Source organism: Lycorma delicatula, chromosome 4 (genome assembly GCF_047948215.1).
Source record: "Lycorma delicatula isolate Av1 chromosome 4, ASM4794821v1, whole genome shotgun sequence".
Classification (NCBI taxonomy): domain Eukaryota; kingdom Metazoa; phylum Arthropoda; class Insecta; order Hemiptera; family Fulgoridae; genus Lycorma; species Lycorma delicatula.
This window is the reverse complement of record NC_134458.1, coordinates 42,274,297-42,287,643: the sequence shown is the minus strand read 5'-3', so window position 1 is coordinate 42,287,643 and position 13,347 is coordinate 42,274,297. Positions and strand designations below refer to the sequence as shown.

Genomic DNA, 13,347 nt, shown 5'->3' with positions numbered 1-13,347 from the left:
AGTATTTAACAACGAAATCATGATAGGGGTTATAAACTAACATTAAGAAACATTTATCTCTCTTCTTACGTCAACAAAAATAGGCTAGGACATTTTTCCTTTAATGTTACAGTTAAGTGTAATTATGCGTAATATTTTAATACTGTTAATTTTTTTCTACGAATTGTTTTTATTACTTTCTTAATACAGTACGATCCCCCCTCTATAACGCGGTTCAAAAAAACGCAATAGAAGGGGGTTCCCCGAAAAAAGAACTGTTATTAGATATTTAATAACATGTTCCTACTCCTCAGTAAGTAAATAAAAACGCATTTTAACTGCATATTTAATCATTAATTGAACAGAATAAATAAAAACGATAATACATTTAGTTTTGGGAAATTACACGTAGCTGTACTGTATAAACAATAAGACAAATAACGACAAAAATTAATGTTGACTTAATTTTTTTCCTTTATTTTCAGATGTATTGTATTTTTCTAATATAGTAGTACTATATATTACTTTACGGTTTTTTTGAATTTAAATCAGTTACTACAGTACCGTATATTCAATTAGGCTATAAGGGACGTGCATATTTACCGCAGTTTATCGTTCCGAAAAAAACAATATGAAAATTAAAAATTTATCTTCAAAAATGTAAGTACTGTATAATATATACGCGTTTATGTGTTTTTATTTTTGTACGTTTTATTTTTTCTCATAATATTCTCATTTTTAATTTAAAAATTTTATAATATTTTAATTTAATTGCATTATTAACTCAATTGGGATTGTTTTTTTCTTTCATTTATCACTCTATCTTTGAAATAATGTGTGTATACGTAACAGTTGTCTCCAGGTGGCCGCATTATAGCGGGGTCGTACTGTATATAGGATTGTAAAAGTATAAAAAGTGTATTTTTTCTAGTTAACGTGATAAATGACAAATGCAAAATAATAATATCATTGATTTTATTGTAATATTTGATTAGATGAAAGATTTAAAACAATCCGCATATTTAATATTAATAACTATGAAAATTAGTATTTTAGGTTCATATTATTATTATTATTATTTAGACTGTTTAGTTTATATTATTCCGTTTATTTACTCTAAATGTATGTTCCGTGTTTCTATGTCAAGGGTATATATAATTATTTTTTTATTTTTTATTCCCGTTCATCATACAGGGCATATTTCCCAATTTCTCTTATAATCCACCAATAAAGTTCTTTAAAACCATATTTTTTCTTATTAATTTATTTAATTTTTTGTCGATGGCCTAACTTCTAGAGATATTATTTTATTTTCCAACAAAAATAATATTATACTAGAGGTAAATTTAAAAATTAATTTGATCTTGTTGAAACATCAGAAAAAATAATCCATAAAAATAGTGGCATACAAAGGAAAAGATTAATTTACAATGACGGTTAGTAAAGATACCCCGTATACCATACTGAAGTACAGCTCAAAACAGTTTTAAGTACATATTTTAGTTCAGCTCTTGTGATCTTTACGGTTATTTCACTTTTAAGTGTTGTGAAATTGCGTCCGACAAATAAACAAAACGGAGACGTTTTCTCTTATAATTAATATATTTTTCAAGAAAACTTTGCAAGTTTAGTCGGCTTTAATTTTTATATTCATTTTAATATAAAAAATAAAACTTGGTTGAAGTTTTACACAATTACCTCATATTTCAACTCCCATATACTCTTATTCGTATTCATATGTTCCTATAAACGTATTTTTAATTCTTTTATTTACGTGTTATTTTGTAAAACAACGTCGTTACTCTATGAAATAACTGTTCGTGATCACCATTAAAATATAAAATAACTTTTTTTTTTCTTATTTCGTAATTTTTTTTTTTATTGACCTCATTCCGTCTTTTTTTTTTAGTCAGGCACCATGAAAAATATCGAATCTATGAAACGCAAATTCATTTTATTAAACTCATATTTATTTAAGTAATTAAGAAAATATATACTTCGGGATTAATACCTGGAATTTACCAGATGTAAGCGGAAACGCTACAACTCCGTTATAATAATCGATATTATGAACAACCTAATCTACTTAGTAATTCTCACAATTCAAACTGGTAAATTAAATTATTGTTATCTTTATTAACAAGAAATGGTCTTTTTCGTTTTTATAAATTCAAGGTTTATTTCAACTTCACGCCATTTTAAGAATACTAATTTTTTTCAAATAATTTAATTAGATGTGAAATTATGTACAATCATTCATTTATATATGCATTTATTTATTTATTTTTATTTAACAGACAAATGAAAAACACAATACAAAAATATCGACTAAGAAGTTGAGTCAAATACAATACTTGCTCATAATTGATCCAAGTCAGCAGGAATTATCTAAACTACAGGTAAAGTAAATTCATTTAAAAAAATATAAACGTGAATCGATCATTCAGGTCTGTTATTTTAATAAATATTCAAACTAAACTAACTTCATAATTTCATTTAAAAATAAGCAGTCAAAAGAACCAATGTATTTTCAATGAATTTATTACTAGAGAACGTTCAAAAAGTGACTCATTCTTATGGAAGAATGTTTCCTTCTTTTCTTTCAGGTTTAATTGAAGAAAATTAAAGAAAAATGAGTTACGCAATGCAGCAGCGAATATTCATTGTCTCCCGATGCATTAGATGTGCCAGTTATTACCAGATCCAGAATATCTTCACAGAAAGTATGGTGTGGATGCACCAAGCAAGTCCTCCATCAAGCGGCTGTACGACAAGTTCCAAGAGACAAGGAATGTGGCAGATGCAGCCAAAAGCGGTCGACCGAAAGTGCTAACACCAGAAAACTTGATCGACGTGCAAACTGCATATTCTGTTAGTGTCAAGAAATCTGTGCGACACCTACCTAGCAAGTCTGGTCTCTCCGTCGGTAGTGCCCACACGGTATCCCGCAAATGTTTAAAGATGCATCGGTACAGAATTCGTGTTGTTCACTATTTGTTACCTGCAGACACTGGAAAACGTGTAGTTTTCTGTCAGCGGTTCATGTTATCTGTAACGCCAGATGGGAAAAAGCTCGATGATCGGTTTCGGCTTGACGAGGCATGGTTCCACCTTGATGGATATGCGAGTGCACAGAATTCACGCATTTGGTGTACGGAAAATCCCCATCAGCTGCACGGGTCTCCTCAGCACGGACAAAAAGTAAATTCTTGGTGTGTAATGTCACGTAGGCGAACCTTTATGACATTCTTTCACGGCACAGTGAACAGTGAGCGCTACATACATATGGTGCAACAATTTGTAAATACTATGCCTGAATACCGGCTAGAGTACACGTGGTTTAAGCGGGACACTGCTACGACTCATACAGCCAACAACACTATGACTTTCTTGGATCAGTATTTTCACGGACAAGTAATTTCAAAGGGGTTGTGGTCCCCTCGGTCTTCTAATTTATCCGTGGGATACCTTAAGAAAGCTGCTTACAAAATTCATCCTCACACCGTTCCCAAATCGGAGAGCAAAATTGAACGATGGTCGCTGCAATTCCTTCACAAACGTTACAGCATGTGTTTAAGTGCATGCAACGGCGTATTCAATTATGTGAATCGCATAATGGAGGCCACTTTCAACAACTATTGTAACTTACTCATTTTCCCATAAGGTTGAGTCACTTTTTGAACACTCTGTACCATAAGCTATTAGAAATTAAATACTTACTGAATATTTGGATGGAATAACTAAATTTCTGTACCAATAATAAGTAAAAAAATAAGAAAAATCTTTTAAAATCTGTTAATAAATGAAATAGTTTTACTTTAGCGTCAACAAACAATTTAAATATAAATTAACGAAGTAGAGTGATTCTTATTGTTCTACATTCTTCAAAGGCTATTCTTTCATTTATTATAATTTGTTCACCACTTTCTCCTTCCCACATGCGATTAATTCTGTCTCTTCATCCTACTTCTATCACATCTTATTTTTGTCTAATATGCCATAAAAGGAGATGGGAAGAGATATAAGTTAATTGATGTGATCTCACATCTCGTAATGAATTACCGCCACGCGCCGAGAAATTTAATATGTTTAACATATACACATTTTTTTTTAAATCGCAATTTTAATGTTGCTATGACGACATGGTATGATATCAGTCTTTGTCCATGGAAGCGCTAAAAATGAAACTAAACTGTCGAAAATGCGGGCATTACAGATTTACTCATAAAGATAATAATTGAAATTTAGGATGTGTAGGACAAAATAAAAGAGCGTTAAAACTGGAATAGAGGAGCGTTAGCCAATTTAAAAATAAAATATCAGAGATATCGGCCTGGAAACTGATCAGAAAATCAATTTAAAAACTAGAGTGAAATTGAATATCTACTGATGATGATTGTTTAACGATCACCATTTAATTTTTAATTTTAAGTAAAATTCTTTGTAAACAATTTTTGAGCATTTTTCTTATATTCCAAAATTACAAAAAATAAATAAAAATTTTTAAAAGTAACTTTTATAAAGAGGAAGGTACTCTAATGAATATATAAAAAAATTAGCCTTCATAACTGCTGTTGATAACAGTAATTCAAAGATAACGTGTAGAGTCATTTTTATTCGAATGTACATTATTATTAGTAACGCAAAATATTTAATCGCATTCTTCTTTTCAAATCCCACTCTAAATATTAGTGGTTGTTTATCAAATATTACTAAACATGTTTTCGTATTAACCTCATCGAAACGAACTTTTTTTTAATTAAAAAATAAGATTTTCGTCTGACTGAAGTAGCTATTAGAGTTACCGAATTTGGACCGCTCGACATACAGTTCATTCTACCACAAAAATTAATTACATATAAAGAGTTTCAATAGGAGAAATAAAATACCCAATAATTTCTTCAGAATAGTGTAATTACTTTTTTTTTAAATTAACTGTTAACGAATGTAAAAATCCATTCAAGTAAACCAGTTTCCTAATTTGGTCCGGTGGTTTCCTAGTTTGGACCATCCAGTATATTCGAAAAAATACTTTAAGATAAAATTATTTTTAATTTTATATAATACATAAATGATTTATGTCTATACCAATAACAAATAAAAAAATTAAGAAAAATGTTATAGTAATAATAAAACTGCGTGACATATTACTGACATTAAATACATAATAAAAATATTTTAATATTTAAAAACATACTATACAAAACAATAATAATAATGAAATGGAAGAAGTTAATTAGTAACAAAAATATTAAAACAATAATAAAATAATGAAAACTTTTGTTGCAAACGAAAATTTATTAAATTTTACTCGACGTAATTTGTTTACTCTAGTGGTAATTCCCGCACAATTTATGTGAATCCAAATGCGACAATCCATACACTGTATTATTGGTTTTTCTTTATTTTTCTTGCAAATATTTTAAAATCATTTGTTTTCTTTATCAAACACTTTTACCTGCTTTTTCGGAAAATAGCTTATTAACATTTTTTACGTTTTTCACCGGTCAAATTTGTTTTTCGTCAGACTCAATTAGTTGATGTTTGTATGGACTACTAGTGATTTCCATAGCTTTTTGTGCTGTATCATGTCTTCTTTTTCTGGAGTTATTTCTTGTAAAAAATTGTTAAAGTCATTTGCTCGTTGTGGAGTTGTGAATGTACTTGTCTCGACGAACGGTTTGATTTCTGATTGTGATTGTACAATACCTGAATACCCAAGTGATGTCAACCGCTGTTTCTTGCAATAGGAGTTAATTAAGCGTCAGCAGCTGCAAGGTGTGAATCATAGAAAACCTTCTCTTTACAGGCCATAATCCAGAAGATCGAAAAGCACTCCCTGCATTTCCAACCGTAGCTGCTCTGCCATAGGCTTCATTTTGCAGGCTTGCAACCTGTCTGTGGTTTACTTTATCACCCTTATACTGACGTAGAAATGCCTCTTGTGGCCGAGTAAAATATGTCCTGCAATAGGCCAAACACGGCGACATTCAACGGTTGTAACCGGTGAGTCGGGTGATCAGATAATTGCAGCAATATAATTCCGTATTCCCGAGCAAACCCAACAGCTTCAAAGTTTTTACTATGAGTAGTACGCCCGTTCAGGAACAATAGTACCTTATTATTTATTCTTGCTTCAATTAATGCACATGCAAAAATGCTTAAGCCACTTCAGAAATAACTGTGTTAATATACCCTGTTTCCGAAATGGTAACAAAACTGTCTTGTAGAGCACCAGCTTTTAAATTGTCATTCAATATTTTCCTCTTAAAGGTTATCACAGGTGGAATAAAAATTCCCGCAACCCTGGCACTAACAACCATGATAATCTTAACACTCGCCGCTTGTAATGGCGCCAATCTGCAGTTTACCTTTCAGCCCAACTATTTTTTGAGGCTTTTTTATACTGTTGAACACCCCGTTTAATCTACATTGAAAATGGCATTAGTAGTTATTTTATTCTCACCCATATTTTTTTCTAAAAGATCAAAAATATGGTTTAAATTTTTCTGTTAAAGCCTTTTTCTTACAAGTGACGAATTTTCAGGCTTGTGAAGAGACAAGTTTTTTCTTCGCATAAATGAATAAAATCAATTTTTTCGTTTCAGTCCTTTCTTTTTATTAAACGTCTGAGACGGCGAGTACTTTTCTGCGAACTCAAAAGCAAATTTTCTTATGTCAGTATCGGTCAGGTCGAAAAAAAAATACTTCAAATTTAGGAATGTGGTCAGACAACATTTCTTCAAATCTTTTGAAAATGTTTATCGTCTTCCTAACGCCTTTGCTTCGTTGACGAAAACGTTTTTGCTGTCATCATGCCTGTTATTTGTATCTTTTGGGACTTCATACACTCTGCTACATTCAATAAGTCCGTAATCACGATTTCTGTTGGCTGCTAGAGCAAAAAGAAGGTCTTTTTCAGACCATAACGCTCTCTTCCAGCAATATATATATATATAATCTAGAAGGAAAATATTACTTCCAGTTATCTGGTATTATTTATCAAATTATTAAAATAAAATAATTTTTCAACGTAATATATCAGTTGTCTGGAATGGATCCTCAAGCAACTCACCACGTAACTGAAAATGAGCGACCAAACCTTAACTTCAAAATAAATTGCAATAACAATGCTACCATTACAGAGCTACATAAACATACTTTCTAACTGTACAATAATATGCCATTTTACTTCAGGTGTAATGTCAGTAGGATTTTTGAAATACAAACAAAATATTTGATCACTACTTCATAAAATCTTTTACGTACAGCAAACTGCGGCAACCAGAACAAAGGAAGTGGAGGGACTATATTCCCGCCTATCTAAGCAACTTTTGCTACCAACCAAACATCTAAAGATTTCCATAATTGTCAAGTAGTGGTCCAACGCCGGTCCAATTCAGGCAACTTCCCCTACTTGTAAAATAGTTGTTACTACAATAATTCCCAAATTGGACAAGGGCAATTAATCATTAGGCAGTTCATAACGCCTATGCAGTATTTTTAATTTTTATTTTCTTTCAATTTTTCTTTTTAAGATACCTTTGATAAGAAAATGAAATTGTTCAGTTTACTACAGTGAAAATCCATTGAGAAATAAACTTACATACATCTTGAATATTTATCTTAATTATGAAATAGCGAAATATCTTTTCCAATCATTCTTACGGCTGTTTACACATTTAAAGCATCTGAAGTATAAAATACACCTGACAGAATTGGTTTTATTTACTTCTGTTAGCTTACAATATTATTCATATACAACATACAATTTTATTGTTTAACAGCTGTATGTGGAACATTAAAGTAGAACAATTTGTTTTTGTTGAACGGCTGTTAATATTAGCAAATTACGAAATAAAATTTTCTCAAATAATTTTAATTTAATTTTGAATATGAAAAGTATTCAATTCCTTTCTTTCAATTAACTTAAAAGAATGCTATCAAACAAAATTTTTCGTTCACTTTTTTTATTTTGAGTAGTTAAGTCTTGTTTGTACAATTTTTCGCAAAATAAAAAAAGGTTTTGGTTTGGATAAAAATGAAATTTTTCTGTTAATTTTTGCTCTGTCTTGTTTTAAATAAAAATTAATTTCTTAAAGTTTTCTTTATTTTCAAATGATTTTACACAATTTAATAAATTAAATTTATGCCAAACGTAAAAAAAAGGTGCATATTTCAACTCCAATTTTTTGGGTTTCACAATAATCTTCACCGAAACTACTTAAGTTATTGTTCCGAATCTAACTTTTTCTTTAATTTTTCATATTAATATATATATATAAATATAGAACCTCAATTTTTTTCATAATTTATGCCTCAAGAAATACAATATAGTCTCATTTTAATATCGGAGCAGAATCTTATAATTTTTGTGTGAAATATTTCGCTGGCCGAATTTTGAATAAAAATTTCCGGATCTAACTATGTTTGCGGAACATTTACTTTACCTTCACTAGTAGAGCGTATTCTGAAATTATTTCCGAGACATTCTGTGTAGGTGAGGTTTGTTATTCTATAACCATTTATCGTTTAATGTATTATCGTTTCTTTTTACTCTGATATAATAAGAATAATGTTTATTAGGTACAGAAAGAATAATATGATTTTCTGTCTTATTTTTCGTCAGTTTTGCTTAAATAAGAAACCGATTTTTAAAAGTTCTTTATTTACTTTTTATTCTCTGTATTTACATTAAATTTCTCAAAATCAAATCCTCTACAAGGTTTGTTACTAAATCTTCCGCATTTATTAATCATTTAACAAAGCTATTGTACTATAAATCTAAAAAAAAGCTTGTTTTTCGAAACAGAATTTTGTGTTTTACTCGGATATCTTAAAAACTACTGGAGTTACAGTGTAGGGACCTGTTTTATCCTATTTCCCAGATCAGATTACATAAGAAACCACCAACATTAATCCTTAATTTGGGTCCTAAAAATTACAGTAGGGCTTCTTTTTATTAGAAGAGCTGAAATCCAGGCGAAATCTTTCGCTAGCCGAAACTCGAAAAGAAAGCGTTTTCAGACCTATGTTTATATGAACTTTTACATTATTTTCACCAGTAAAACACGTTCTGATAGTTTCTCCGTTTCTTCACGGGACACATTCTCTACATATATATATATATTTTAATGCGCATAAAATTAAATAAAAATACAACAGTGCTCTATAAAAAATTGATACGTACCTGCAAAACTGTTTTTTATGAAACAAAATAAAATAAATTTAAAAAATCAATTTTTCTCATTTTATTTTTCACAAACCAAATTAACTTTACTCTTTTTATATATTATTTTACAAAAATAAGATTTATATAACCAAAAACTTAACCTAAATATTTAAATAAATTATGTATTATAAATAAGTATGTTTGGAAGATCTCATAAAAATTTCAAACTCTCAAAAAACTGAATTACGTTTTAGATATTTACTTATACTATATTCACTTATTGTTTTGTGCATATACACAAGCTTTTTTTGTCGCATAAAACCAATACAGACTAACGGCAGCAATCATGAGTTTTAAGCTATTCTTTTTCAACATCTCGTAGATGCACTCATATATAAATATTTTTTTAATTGCTCATAAATACTTAACATATCGATTTTAATTTTTATTATTGTAAAAACGATATTTTTTATTATTTTTTTTTTAATTTATGATTTCTTTAGAAATTGTGGTGTTCGATGCTGTATGAAAAATTAATAATCTTAGAAAAATTTCTAACCATAAATTTTTGATAAATATGGTTGTCCGGTGGTCGATGACTTAAAACGTTGGAATGCAAAGCGATTAGAAAAAAAAGGAAAATTAATGAACCGGATAAAAAAGAGAGATGAGCGAAGAAAAATCGATTCAAGAAAATTTACGAGAAAAATCAATTTACGATCAGAAATTTTCTGAGCAATTTATAACATAAATCTATTCGCTAGTAGCATAATAGCAATAATTTAGTTTGACATGCGGATGTTGTAGCAAGAGAAAATTGAACTTTGTATTTTTGGAAGAATTTTGTTTTCTTACAGAGGTGTAAAATTCATATTAAGAACGTCGGCGCTAATGTATGATACTATATAAAAATAATATCTACTGGACAAATGAGTGCGATATGACATATAATTTTCCTCGGTCTGATGTTTATCGTTTTGTTATGCACGTGACACCAGAGTTTTAATGGGAGTTTCTCTGCAGTTTGTAACTGTCACGACCGGCCGACCTATATAATTTCAGTTATAAATTCATTTTTTAGTTAGCTCCTTGTCACTACCAGGTTGAATTAAAATTAGAAGTATTTGAAAGGAAAAGAATAGAGGTGTATTTGTATGCATTTTTGTAAACGTGTGTTGAATAGCACCTTACATTTATCCTCCGTATCCCCGATCCCAAATGGTTGTATTTATTTATAGCGGAAAAATTTATATAAACGGTCAGGCCTGCTTCTACCGTATGTATTATACGTGCAGAAAACATGTTTACATCCTTTTCTACGTAAAATATTTTTGTTCGAAACATAGTGTGATGTTTTTGTACCCGGTTATTTCACGGGTTAACCCTGAACGCTTTCTTTTAATTCATTTACTAAAGAGTTCAAATTTCATATAATTACGGAACATTTTTTGGAAATTAATACATTATTTTTATATCATTTTTAAGAACCGAGATCTTCAACAAATGTTATTCAAATCGTCTAATTTAATGTGTATTACGTCCAAATCTTTAATTATTGAAGAAGATTTGTAAATATCAAGTAATAATAATAAAAACAAGAATAAATAAGAATTAAATACACGGCTGCCAAAAAATTAAAAATTAATTGAACTAAAAAATAAATAATCGAATTAAAAAAAGAAAACCAGGTACGGAAAAAAGGACTAAACATCGTTATGCAGTATTTAATTAAATAAAATAACGGGTGAACAATCAACTTTCAGACGGTTTTAATTTTTTTAAATATATTTCACGTTGTACAAACCATTTAAATCATTTAGCCATTTAAGGTTGTTTAGTGATGTTCACACCATGTCTTACACTGATAAGAAAATTGTGTCCTTCAATGAAAATATTTAAAAGCAGTCGAAGAGGCGGCCTGAATATTTTTTTTTTTTTTTTTTTTTTGTCTTCAGTCATTTGACTGGTTTGATGCAGCTCTCCAAGATTCCCTATCTAGTGCTAGTCGTTTCATTTCAGTATACCCTCTACATCCTACATCCCCAACAATTTGTTTTACATACTCCAAACGTGGCCTGCCTACACAATTTTTCCCTTCTACCTGTCCTTCCAATATTAAAGCGACTATTCCAGGATGCCTTAGTATGTGGCCTATAAGTCTGTCTCTTCTTTTAACTATATTTTTCCAAATGCTTCTTTCTTCATCTATTTGCCGCAATACCTCTTCATTTGTCACTTTATCCACCCATCTGATTTTTAACATTCTCCTATAGCACCACATTTCAAAAGCTTCTAATCTTTTCTTCTCAGATACGCCGATTGTCCAAGTTTCACTTCCATATAAAGCGACACTCCAAACATACACTTTCAAAAATCTTTTCCTGACATTTAAATTAATTTTTGATGTAAACAAATTATATTTCTTACTGAAGGCTCGTTTAGCTTGTGCTATTCGGCATTTTATATCGCTCCTGCTTCGTCCATCTTTAGTAATTTTACTTCCCAAATAACAAAATTCTTCTACCTCCATAATCTTTTCTCCTCCTATTTTCACATTCAGCGGTCCATCTTTGTTATTTCTACTACATTTCATTACTTTTGTTTTGTTCTTGTTTATTTTCATGCGATAGTTCTTGCGTAGGACTTCATCTATGCCGTTCATTGTTTCTTCTAAATCCTTTTTACTCTCGGCTAGAATTACTATATCATCAGCAAATCGTAGCATCTGTATCTTTTCACCTTGTACTGTTACTCCGAATCTAAATTGTTCTTTAACATCATTAACTGCTAGTTCCATGTAAAGATTAAAAAGTAACGGAGATAGGGAACATCCTTGTCGGACTCCCTTTCTTATTAGGGCTTCTTTCTTATGTTCTTCAATTGTTATTGTTGCTGTTTGGTTCCTGTACATGTTAGCAATTGTTCTTCTATCTCTGTATTTGAACCCTAATTTTTTTTAAATGCTGAACATTTTATTCCAATCTACGTTATCGAAAGCCTTTTCTAGGTCTATAAACGCCAAGTATGTTGGTTTGTTTTTCTTTAATCTTCCTTCTACTATTAATCTGATGCCTAAAATTGCTTCCCTTGTCCCTATACTTTTCCTGAAACCAAATTGGTCTTCTCCTAACACTTCTTCCACTCTCCTCTCAATTCTTCTGTATAAAATTCTAGTTAAGATTTTTGATGCATGACTAGTTAAACTAATTGTTCTATATTCTTCACATTTATCTGCCCCTGCTTTCTTTGGTATCATAACTATAACACTTTTTTTGAAGTCTGACGGAAATTCCCCTTTTTCATAAATATTACACACCAGTTTGTATAATCTATCAATCGCTTCCTCACCTGCACTGCGCAGTAATTCTACAGGTATTCCGTCTATTCCAGGAGCCTTTCTGCCATTTAAATCTTTTAATGCTCTCTTAAATTCAGATCTCAGTATTGTTTCTCCCATTTCATCCTCCTCAACTTCCTCTTCTTCCTCTATAAAACCATTTTCTAATTCATTTCCTCCGTATAACTCTTCAATATATTCCACCCATCTATCGACTTTACCTTTCGTATTATATAATGGTGTACCATCTTTGTTTAACACATTATTAGATTTTAATTTATGTACCCCAAAATTTTCCTTAACTTTCCTGTATGCTCCGTCTATTTTACCAATGTTCATTTGTCTTTCCACTTCTGAACACTTTTCTTTAATCCACTCTTCTTTCGCCAGTTTGCACTTCCTATTTATAGCATTTCTTAATTGCCGATAGTTCCTTTTACTTTCTTCATCATTAGCATTCTTATATTTTCTACGTTCATCCATCAGCTGCAATATATCGTCTGAAACCCAAGGTTTTCTACCAGTTCTCTTTATGCCTGAATATTAACTGTCCTATATTTAAAAAGCTCTGAATAGTAATTATTCTATATTATATAAATATTCTTTTTTTGCAGTCGTGTTTTTTTTAATTTGTATAATTGTTTTTATTATTTAACACGTTTTAGTGACCGTCGAAAAAATTCACGATTCGAGAAATTATGGATATAATTTATTTAACGTACTAAGCCAAATGAGAAAACTGTAAACATTTCAATTTATTTATTTAATTACCGTATACCGATCTAAACTAACAGATTTCTCAAGCGATTACGTTCCTCGAGAGACTTTTTATCGTGCGGATCATACAGTAATTATCTGG

The 13,347-nt window shown here is 30.3% G+C and overlaps 1 protein-coding gene across 1 annotated transcript in view; it reads left to right on the top strand.

Annotated features, from left to right (window-relative positions):
• Positions 1-515: 515 nt before the first annotated feature.
• Positions 516-13,347, top strand: part of LOC142323321 (L-serine dehydratase/L-threonine deaminase-like) — a 66,893-nt gene continuing 54,061 nt past the window's right edge. The window contains exons 1-2 of the mRNA XM_075362805.1: positions 516-639; positions 2,277-2,378. The gene's annotated coding sequence lies outside the window, so the exon portion shown is untranslated. The remainder of the gene's footprint in view (positions 640-2,276; positions 2,379-13,347) is intronic.